Raw genomic sequence first — 10,631 nt, forward strand, 5'->3', positions numbered from 1 at the left:
GCTCCTATCAAGGAATGTGGAAAATTCATGATTTATGGAACGATGACACCAGACTTACATTTCACAGGCTCCCAAGCTTTGAAACACGGGTACATAGGAAATACGCATAGAAAATTCCTGTTCTTTGCAACGTGTGAAACGTTTCAAAATGTAACTTTGCTCATCCCCCTCCCCCCTACAAACTAATAAAATCACTTTGGCTCTCTGACGGCTTATTTTTAAAAAATTAGACGGCTTGGTAGGTGCTCCAGGGATAACCCTTCTCCCCCCACTACACCCCCCCTTCCCGGTTAGACTGCCAAACCCTTTTTCATTTTATTTAAAAGTTTTTTTTTTTTTTTTTTTTTTTTTTTTTTTTTTAAGTGAAGGCAGGGGACGGCGGGGGTTGCTAAATTTATCTTCCTCCCCAGCCACGGGGATGAAGAAAACACATTTACTGCGGGCGGGGGTCTGAGGGCCTGCAAACAACTCGAGCTGGAGCCTCGGCCAAGACCGGCGCGGAGAGGCGGTAGGTCTCCGGGGAGGCCCCAGGGACAAGGTGGGGGGCGGCCGGGCAGCCTGCCTCTCCGCGGGGTCGGCCGACCGCGGCCCCGCGCGGGCTTTACGGCCGAGGCGGCGGCAGCGGCGCGTGTGTGGCGGCGGCGGGCGGGAGCGCGGAGGAGGTGGAAAGAAGGGGGGCGCTGTCACGGAGACTCCGGCCGCCGGAGACCCTGCCGCAGCGAGGCCACTGGGCTCCCCGGTCGCGGGGCGTGAGCGGAGCCGACCCGGGGCGCCAGAGGGACCCACCGGGCGGAGGAGGGGGCCTGTCTACCCTTCCGCATTTTCCTGGGTCTCTCTCCCGGGCGGTGACGTGACGTGCTGACGGCGGGCCCGTGCCGGGGAGCTGGGCCGCTTTTTGTCAGCTCCGAGCTCGGCCCCTCCTCCCTCCCTCCGCCCGCCCCACCAGCCGGAGCCCGGCCCAGTGCTCCAGAGAAAGGCCGGCCTGCAGCACCCGCCACCGTCGCCGGCCGCCCGCACGCCTGTCCGGTGAGTCCCGGGTGCCGCCGCGGCCGCGGGGCCTAGTGCGCGCACAGCGGCCTGGTCTCGGCCTGGTCGGCGGCCCGCAAGGCGCCCTCGCGCGCTAGGCCGGGCGGCGTGGCGCGCGGCGCCAAGCAGGCCCCGAGGAGGCCGCAGTTAGGCCCGGGGAGGAGCCCGGCTGCCCTGAGCGGCGGCGGAGGCGCGCTCCGTAAGCGGGCGGGGGTTGGGGGAGGGTCGCCCGGTTGTCCCGGAGGCGACCGAGGGGCCCCAAGTCGGCGCCGCGGCCGACCCGGGGCACCGCGCCGGGGTGAGGCCTGGCAAGGAGGCGAAGGCTGCAGGCGTGAGGTGAAGGCCGCAGGCCGGCCGGGCCGATTTTCGCTATGTAAATATCGGCGAGGGGGGGAGGGACGGGGGGACAAGATGGCGGCGGCTCGGCGGCTGCTGCAGGGGACGATAGAGGGGGTTGCCGGGAGGGGGAGCCGCCATCTTGGAGGCGGTGTCTGGAGAGAAAATTCCGCTACAGCCCGTGAGGGGGGGTGGGAGAGCGGGCGGCGGCGGCGGCGGCTGCGGCGCCGGTGACGGGCCCCGGAGGCTCGGCGCGGCGGCGTGTGCGCGCGGAGGGGCGTGCTCGCTCCCCGTGGCGGCCATTGCCCTTGCCGCCATGATGAGCGCTCGGGCTTCAGGCGCTCGGCGGCAGCGCCACCTTCCTGCCTTGCCTCCCGCAGCCCCGTGACTGGCTGCAGTTTCCGTTGCGTTTCAGCTGAGCTGCCGCAGGCGGCTGTCGCCGCCGCCGCAGCCGCCGCCGGGGCGCCAGGACCATTCCGCCTTCAGTGCCCCCGGCCTTGCGCCTTTCGCCCGCGCCTGTAGCCACCCGAGGGCACTCGGGGCAGGTGGCATTCCGGACACCTGGGCTCACCAGGGCATACGGGACCCCAGGAAATGTTATTTTTGGTTAAGTCGAATCATATGTGGCTCCTAAGGTGCCTTCGATGCGGTTGTTTTTCCAACAATCCTTGCCGCCCCTAGTATCTGAATAAAGAAAGAAAAATAAAGATTGATGGGAAAGTTCTCGCCATCCTTTTGTCTTATAGGGAAAAAAATTGCCCAACACGAAAGCGGAGGAATAAAATTTTGAATCATTCGTACTCACATAGTGGAAACAAATTTATGTATGTGGAAACAAATTTCTTGAAAAATGATTTAAGCGATTAGTGATTTGTTAGTGGTATTTACTTTTTTTTTTAAATTGAGGAATAAGAAGGGCAGACGTTTTTAATTTCTTATTGGAGGACAGCTTAGTGTGGTGCATATTTATTGTGCATTTGCCTGTCATGGTATTTCGATTTTTCATTTGTGAAGTTTTAAGGCGGAGTTTCACCCCCTACCGTACTTTTTTGATTGCACACTGTACAACTTTCTTGATAAACTCGGAGCCCACTGTTAGCGATGCACTGTGCTAGGTGCTTAGAAACATTAAAAAGGTTCTTGTAATGCAGACGGTGGCTTCGAGAAGTCTCATGTTTAGAGGTAGGTGGGGCAAGGTGAAATGCAGTAAAGTGAGAGGTACAGCTAATTACTGGGATTTCCGAGGGAAGCAAGGTTGCTATTGGAGGATCAGGGAGGGAAGGGCTCCTGAAGTATTAATAGGTGGCATTTGGAGAAGGTTGCAGAGGGATGGGGAGGACTTTGTTAGGTAGAGGTGGAGGTGGAAAAAGGACGTTTCAAGGGTGAAGCTTCTTCAGAAAACAGTAAGTATTTGCAGTTTGGCAAAAGTGCATGGTAGGGGAGTGGTGGGAATTTAGGCTAGAAAAGTTGATTGCAGAAGAGCTTGCTTGCCAGGGTCTTATATTCAATGGGGGAGGCAGCTGGGGTGCCCTCAACTAGAAGAGTGATGGCACACCTGAGCTGCGCCTTGTTATTTACTTATTTATTTTTTATTTTGAGACAGGTTCTTGCTATATTGGGCTCAAGCTGTTTTCCAGCCTCCCACTGCCGTCTGGCCCCTGAGCTGTGCTTCACGGTACTTAGTGGTTCCATTGTACTAGGAAAAGTTTCAAAGTTGAAAAATAATGAGAGTAGTAAATTGATCGGTGTTTTCATTATCAGAACGATTACAGGAATATTCAGAAGTTAAGCAACTTTTGCTACTTTTGGAATGATGCGTCTCTATTAAGACAGCTGTTCCTTTTTTCTATCCTGATTTCTCATCCGAAACCTTTTGCTCAGAGTTTTTACAATTTCTATGGTACACAAATAGGGAGGGGTTTCTAAAATTTCATTTACCTTGATTGAAAAGTACAGGACTAGTGCTTATTTGATGAAAATGAGAAATGAGTATTCCCTTGGTAATTCTTTTTGCTTTTTGAATCGAAGTCTCGCTCTCTCGCCCAGGCTGGAGTGCAATGGCACGATCTTGGCTCACTGCAGCCTTCTCCTCCCGGGTTCAAGCGATTCTCCTGCCTCAGCCTTCTGAGTAGCTGGGATTACAGGTGTGCACCACCACGCCCCGCCAAGTTTTGTATTTTTAGTAGAGATGGGGTTTCACCCTTTAGGTCAGGCTGGTCTCAAACTCCTGACCTCGTGATCTTCCCACCTCAACCTCCCAGAGTGCTGGGATTACAACTGTGAGCCACTGTGCCCGGCCTCCTGTGGTGACTTTTTAAGAAGTCAGTTTTGAAAAGTCTAGTTTAGAAGAGCCATTATTAAAAAGACAGTACCTTCACATGGTGTTTTGCAATTTGTCCTTCCCCCTGGTGAAAGGAACCACCGTTTTGTTTGAGAGGATAACTAAGACTCTTTGCTAAGCCAAACCTTCCTGCTCATGTTTTGATTAATATTTGACTAATCTAGATGCATATGTGGGAAATGTGTTTCCTAGAATTTTTTTTTTTTTTTTTTGAGATGGAGTCTGTTGTGGCGCGATCTCAGCTCACCGCAGCCTCCGCCTCCCAGGTTCAAGTGATTCTCCTGCCTCAGCCTCCCAAGTAGCTGGGACTACAGGACCCTGCCACCATGCCTGGCTAATTTTTGTATTTTTAGTAGAGAGGGGGTTTCATGTTGGCCAGGCTGGTCTTGAACTCCTGACCTCTCGTGATCTGCCTGCTTTGGCCTCCCAAAGTGCTGGGATTACAGGCACGATCCACCGTGCCCTGCCTGCTACCTAGAATTTTATGATAGGAACCTTTAGGTGGCATGGATACCCATTTTTAGTTTTTCCGTTTTTCTGGACCGTAACAGGTCATGAGCAGCAGTGCTCCATGAAAGGGCTGGAGGGAATGAGAGTCTCATGTTTATTATAAAGGGCTATGGTTTAGAAAAGTTTGAGAAACTGCGTTGCATGAGGCTGACTAGAAGCAAGTTGTGAAGGCGGGCTGTGGTTGTTGAGGTGTTAAGGGTAAACATAAACTTAGAAGAACCAGGTGCTTTTATATCTTGACAGCTGGGAAAGACATAGAAGAACTATTCAGAAGATAGAATTGTTTTGCTGCGCAGTACAGCAACAGTGGATGTTCGAGATTTAAGATTAGAGTCAAGTTGTGTGATTAAGACAGGTAAGTGTGTAGTTTAGTTTCCATGAGAAATGGTTAAATACAAAATTATTTTTGCCTGAAAGGTAGACCTTGAAACTCTGGAAAACTGACTGGAGGAACACCTTCTAACTCAACCACCCTGGATAAATAAGGTGTTAGTTTTAAATTTCTGTGTATTTTTCAGATAGATGCAGATTTCTTTTTTTTTTTTAAAAAAGCATGCTCACAAATGCATTACAGTTTTTTTCCCACATTGCTTTTTGTAAATGCTTACTCTCTAACCCCATTTAGACTGATACTGTCACTGATAATCTTATTTATAATATTTGTGCTTGTGTACACTGGCAATTCCAAACTTTTTTTTCCACATTTAAACTACTCAAATGGTCCTTGAAATCCCTCACCTTCAGCAAAGATTACCCAATCTTTTACTTCACTGAGAAGGGTAGATGGCCATCTGATAAACAGCCAAGTTTCCCTCCCTTCCGTTTCATACCTTTCTTCTGTCTTCCGCCTAGGCCTTTCTCCTTTTGCCGCAGGGGGCTGTTGCAGGAGGGATTGTTCTTGCAAGCCCCGCTGCTCTGCGCCTGCTCTTAACCCTGGCTGTCTCCTTAGGGATGGAGCTGTGTGATGCCGTCTCTTGCATCATTACCCTCTCTTTACAAATATTCCTAGGTTTGCTCATCTCACAAAAACCTCACTTGTCTTCTCTTTTCACCCCACTTACTCTTAAATCCAGTATTTTCCAGATTGGGAAACTTGCACAGCATGTTAACAGGTGTGTTATATAAAAGTGTTCTGTGTTTCAGAAACTCTGTGTGCCTTATCTGTTTTCTATGGTGGGATTCCCCTTAATTTAGCATTTAACATATTACATTTTGTCTGTGTGTTTATATTTTTGTCTTCTAAACTGAATATAGAGATAAGTTCTCATTTATCTTTGTCTCCAAATAGTACCCGGCATATGGACCATTATCTCCAAAAACAATCATTTCCGTTATTGGGTGTAGATAATTTTATGTAATTGAATAGTTTTCAGCTGCTCAGAATAAGATATCCAGTCAGTGTGTTTTTTGACCAAGGGATAGACATATTAAGGCACGCTTATCCTGTCAGGGTACCAGGTCAAGGAATAACCCCCCTCCTGCCACCCCTTATCTGATTGGAATATGGCCAGCCTATTCTTACTCCTGCCAAATTGTTTTTCCAGACAACGTTTTATAAAATCCAGGTATCTTATAATTGTATTTTACTCAAAGGAAATGTGCTTTAAGGAAATTGTGTGGCTTCGAAGTACACAGCCATTAGGCATTAAAAATACATATATTTAAAAAGTTTTATGGAGTATTTTAAAATTACTGAAAATGAAAATCACCCAGATTTGACAGTTCTTAATATTTTGCTATATACTTGATTCATGTCTTTTTGTTGTTTAAAGAAATAAAATCTCACTGATTCAGTCAAAGGGTACTTCCCCCTCCCATTCTGTCTTCTCTTCGCCAGAAGTAACCACTGTCCCAATATGTACGTACCAAAACAATATCAGGCATTGCCTGTGTGTTTAATTTTACATGAACAGTATCATAACCGTGTCTTATATTATTATTTTCACTTAACGGTGTGTTTTTGAGATATATCCATGTAATGTGTTTATCTAGCTCAGCAATTTTCAAAGTGTGCTCCAGGGATTCCTGGGGATCCCTAAGATTCTTTCAGGGGGTCCATGAGGTCATACTGTTTTCATAATACTTTTTATTTGCCTTTTTCACCCACATTTTCCTGTACACTATAGGAATGCTGTACAGAGGCTGCATGACATATGATGCCATAATAGATAGAATGCAGAAACACTTACGGGAATCCAGCTGGCTTCTATTAAGCCAGACATGAAAGAGATTTGCAAAAATGTAAAACAGTGCCACTTGTTTTACTATTTTTTTTTTTTTTTTTGAAAAATAGTTATTTTAAAGTAAATATGTAGCCATACAAAAGAACGAGATCAGGTCTTTTGTGGAAACATAGATGGAGCTGGAGGCTATTATCTTTAGCAAACTAACGCCCAGTAACAGAAAACCAAATACCGAATATTCTCACTTACAAGTGGGCGCTAACTGATGACAGCTCAAGAACACAAAGAAGGAAACAACAGACACTGGGGGTCCACTTTAGGGTGGAGGGTGGGAGCAGGGAGAGGAACAGAAAAGGCAACTATTGGGTACTGGGCTTAAATGCCTGGGTGATGAAATAATCTGTACAACAAACCCCGAGTTTACCTATATAACGAACCTTCACAGTATTCCTGAACCTAAAATAAAAATTTAAAAAAATAGAATATCTCAACAAAAGAGAAAAAAGGAACAAAGAAAAAAAAGTATATTTGCATACAGTGGGTTTATTATTATGCATTAATAAGTGCTTTTAAAGTCTCAGTTTTAATTTCTAGTATGATAAACATCTATAGCTATAACCCACATAAAAACTCTTGGTGGTCCTTAATTTTTTTATTTTTAATTGTGATCCTTAATTTTTAAGAATGCAAAGGAGTCCTGAGACCAAGGAGTTTGAAAACTGCTGATCTAGTTCATTCATTTTATTGGTATTTCAGTATATAAATAGACTGTGGTTTATCTATTCTTGGAGGGACTGTGAGGCTGTTTGCAGTTTTTGAATTTCAAACACTACTGCTGTGAACATCCTTATACATGATTTGTCTTTCTTGGGATTATATACAGATAATAGAAGTAGAATTGCTTCATTTAAGAAGTCTGTGCATTGTCAACCTTACTGGGAATTGCCGAATTCAGCGTTCTATTTGACACTCCCACCAGCTATGTTTGATCCCGTTTCTCCAAATCACTGCCAAAGGATTGGATTCTGCAATTTTTTCCCAATCTGTTGGGTTTTATACTCCTTACTATTTTCATTTTGCTTTTGTAAATGTAATCTTAGATTACATTTCTAGTAATGAGGTTGACCTTTTTTCCCCATGTATTTATTGGCCATCTGAGTTGCCTATGAATTGCTTGTGCATACCTTTGGTCCATTTTTCTGTTGGATTGTTGCCGCTTCCTTATTGGTATATGGGTTTTATTTATTTTTTGAGACGGAGTCTCGCTCTGTTACCCACGCTGGAGTGCAGTGGCACAGTCTTGGCTCACTGAAGCCTCTGCCTCCCAGGTTCAAGCAATTCTCCTGCCTCAGCCTCTTGAGTAGCTGGGGTAACAGACGCTTGCAACCATGCCCGGCTAATTTTTGTATTTTTAGTAGAGATGAGGTTTCACCGTGTTGGCCAGGCTGGTCTCGAACTCTTGACTTCAAGTGATTGGCCTGCCTTGGCCTCCCAAAGTGCTAGATTGCAGGTATGAGCCACTGTGCCCGGCTGGTTTATGGGTTTTATTTTCTGAATACTAGTTTGTGATCATATACACTGAAAATATCTTTTCCTGGTCTGTGGCTTGGCTTTTAGCGCTGTTTATGGAAAGTTTTTTACGTAGGACTTCTTAATCTGATGGTATCCAGTTTTCTCAATTTTTTTTTTCATTTATGGCTTGTGTTTTCTTATATCTTAATTCTTCCCTTACCCCAAGGTTTTAATGATACAGTGCTTTTTCATATTTAGGTCATTAATTCACCAGAGTTTTTTTTTATGTATTGTGTGATGTAGGGATTTAATATCTTTTTCATGTGGTTTTATCAAATAGTTCAGCTTTTCTCCCCACTGATTTATTATGCAACTCCTGAGGTATAGCATATTCCCACATATGTATCTGTTTTTTGTTTCTCTATTTTGGTTTAATTGGTCTGTTTGCCTATATCTGTATCTATATTATCCTGATTTAATAATAATAGCTTTATAATTAAAACTTAATATATATTTTCCTTCGGGATTATTCTAGCTATTTTCATTCCTTTGCTTATTTTAGGGTCATTTTGTCAATATCTGTGAAAACTGTTGTTGGCTTTTTATATTTGCCTCCAATTTATAGAATAAATACATTCATATAGATAAATGCTAAGTAGTAGAGCTGGGATTTAAATCTGGGTATGTGCTGCTACTTTTCATAAAGCTCTTGTACAACTTTCGTTAGATCCTGTAATTTTTGTTGTCATTGTGAATAGTATTTTCTTTTAGTTATAATTTCTGTTTAGTTACTGCTCATGTGTAGGGATCACTGTTGACTTACAAGTACTGTTCATGCAACCTTGCTGAACTCCTCATATTTCATAGATTCCGAGGTACACTTTTCCCTCTACATCTTCACGTACCTGAAATCAAAATAGATCTTTGATGGTGTCCTATAATCATTGTTGTCTAGGCAGCAGTCATGATGTAGCTATCATTGCCTGCACATACACAAACTTGGTCAGGGCTCTTCATTTTGTCATCAATTTAAATGAGTATGTGCATTGTTGTATTGTTGTTTCATGCCAAACAATAAAACTGGAGGCCAAAGAAATTGTGAAGTGGGTGTCTGCCTTGAAAGAAAATCACATAAATAATAATGGGTAATTTTAAGAAGTGCTACATCACCAATACTCTTGTTGGCAGAGGACAATATTGTTAGCAGAAGTTGAACAGTTTTGAGTAGAAAAGCAATCCATAGTAGGACCTTGGATGTGAAGTTGTAGGAATACCTTACCAATTTCTTTTTCTTCTGTATGCACAAGATCTGATAAAAGTCTAAGTCTGAAAGAATTGTCTTGATAAATCTAGAGTGAAAATCCTAGTTAATAAGAAAATTCTGTATCAGTTTAATTGGCAGTGTTTTTTTCTTAATAGTGTATAAAATAAGGGTACAGCTTATAATTGGTATCTTCAGAGTCAGTGAAATGTAGTAATAACAGTTCATAATTCTTTTGTATTTTCTAAATAGTTTTCATGTCTGAATAATACAGTTTTATTTCTTTTCCATTCCTTCTTGCCTCTTACGTCTTGTTCTGGTTTTACTGCATTGACTAATTCCTGTGCTGAAGTGTTCAGTAGTTGTGTTGATAATGGGCATCCTTCTCTAGGTACTTTAGTGGAGTGCTTCTAATGTTTTATCATTAAATATGGTATTGTAGCGTGCTTTTTTGGGAGGGAGTGCTGATGATTTTTTATTTTTATTTATTTATTTTTTTTTGAGACGGAGTTTCACTCTTGTTACCCAGGCTGGAGTGCAATGGCGCAATCTCGGCTCGGCGCAATCTCGGCTCACCGCAACCTCCGCGTCCTGGGTTCAGGCAATTCCCCTGCCTCAGCCTCCTGAGTAGCTGGGATTACAGGCATGTGCCACTATGCCCAGCTGATTATTTTTGTATTTTTAGTAGAGACGGGGTTTCACCATGTTGACCAGGATGGTCTCGATCTCTTGACCTCGTGATCCACCCGCCTCGGCCTCCCAAAGTACTGGGATTACAGGTGTGAGCCACCGCGCCCGGCCTATTTTTATTTTTTGAGACGGAGATTTGCTCTTGTTGCCCAGGCTGGAGTGCTATGGCTCACTGCAACTTCCGCCTCCCGGGTTCAAGTGATTCTCCTGCCTCAGCTTCCTGAGTAGCTGAAATTATAGGTGCACACCACCACGCCTGGCTAATTTTTGTATTTGTAGAGATGGGGTTTCATGATGTTGGTCAGGCTGGTCTTGAACTCCTGACCTTGTGTTCCGCCCGCCTCGGCCTCCCAAAGTGCTGGGATTATAGACGTGAGCCACTGTGCCCCGCTTTTTTTTTTTTTTTTCTCTTCAGATGGAGTCTTACTCTGTTGCCCAGGCTGGAATGCAGTGGTGCCATCTCAGCTCACTGCAACTTCTGCCTCCTGGGTTCAAGCCATTCTCCTGCCTCAGCCTCCCAGGTAGGACTACAGGCATGTGCCACCACGCTCAGCTATTTTATTTTATTTTATTTTTGTATTTTTAGTAGAGATGGGGTTTCACCATGCTGGCCAGCCTGGATATTTTTTAGATTCAGTTCTCTTTTACTAATCATTTTAGAGTTTCTACCATGAGCAAAAGTTTAATTTTGCTAATGCTTTTGCTACATCTATTGGTGTGATGAAGTCCATTAATAGATTTTCTGTTTTTTTTTTTTTTTTTTTTTTTTTTT

The 10,631-nt window shown here is 44.5% G+C and overlaps 1 protein-coding gene across 14 annotated transcripts in view; it reads left to right on the plus strand.

The window, feature by feature from the left end:
- Positions 1-228: 228 nt before the first annotated feature.
- Positions 229-10,631, plus strand: part of ZFX (zinc finger protein X-linked) — a 64,685-nt gene continuing 54,282 nt past the window's right edge. For 3 of the 14 annotated variants that reach the window (XM_032286149.1, XM_032286145.1, XM_032286152.1), the window contains exons 1-2: positions 1,733-3,037; positions 4,457-4,568. The gene's annotated coding sequence lies outside the window, so the exon portion shown is untranslated. Of the gene's footprint in view, positions 509-637; positions 1,027-1,380; positions 1,400-1,732; positions 3,038-4,456; positions 4,569-10,631 lie in introns of those variants that run through there. The other 11 variants (XM_032286146.1, XM_032286142.1, XM_032286147.1 and 8 more) reach the window with 9 other exon arrangements.

The sequence above is a fragment of the Sapajus apella genome, unplaced genomic scaffold, assembly GCF_009761245.1.
Source record: "Sapajus apella isolate SASKATOON/1434 unplaced genomic scaffold, GSC_monkey_1.0 scaffold17, whole genome shotgun sequence".
Lineage (NCBI taxonomy): Eukaryota > Metazoa > Chordata > Mammalia > Primates > Cebidae > Sapajus > Sapajus apella.